The sequence below is a fragment of the Wasmannia auropunctata genome, unplaced genomic scaffold (assembly GCF_000956235.1).
Source record: "Wasmannia auropunctata unplaced genomic scaffold, wasmannia.A_1.0 LD336078.1, whole genome shotgun sequence".
Lineage (NCBI taxonomy): Eukaryota > Metazoa > Arthropoda > Insecta > Hymenoptera > Formicidae > Wasmannia > Wasmannia auropunctata.
The window spans coordinates 5,050,638-5,051,013 of record NW_012026812.1 but is presented as its reverse complement, the minus strand read 5'-3'; positions in this window follow the sequence as shown (position 1 = coordinate 5,051,013).

The following is a 376-nucleotide window of genomic DNA, read 5'->3' as shown; positions in this document are numbered from 1 at the left end:
TGTGCTCTTCCGATCTTGATGTCCCTGTGAATTCCGTTCCTTGATCAGTTCGCAAAATTTCAATTGGACGTCCCGTTTCTTCTTTGACTTCCTTGATCACCTTTGTGAATTCTTCGACGAGTTCCTTTTTCTTTAACATAGCTACTTTCTTGTAGCCGGAGCTCTCGTCAACAAAGACAGCAAAATATTTATAACCACTTGCAGATTTGATTAAGACCTTTCCACTGAAATCACAGTGAATTTTTGTACCTGGCTTGAAATCCTTATTAACAGTTGTCTTGTATGGTCCTTTGGTCATCTTTCCAAAAACACAAGTTTCGCAGAAGAAATCTTCACTTCCAGTTGCGCAATATCCTTTGGATTTCAACAGCTCTTT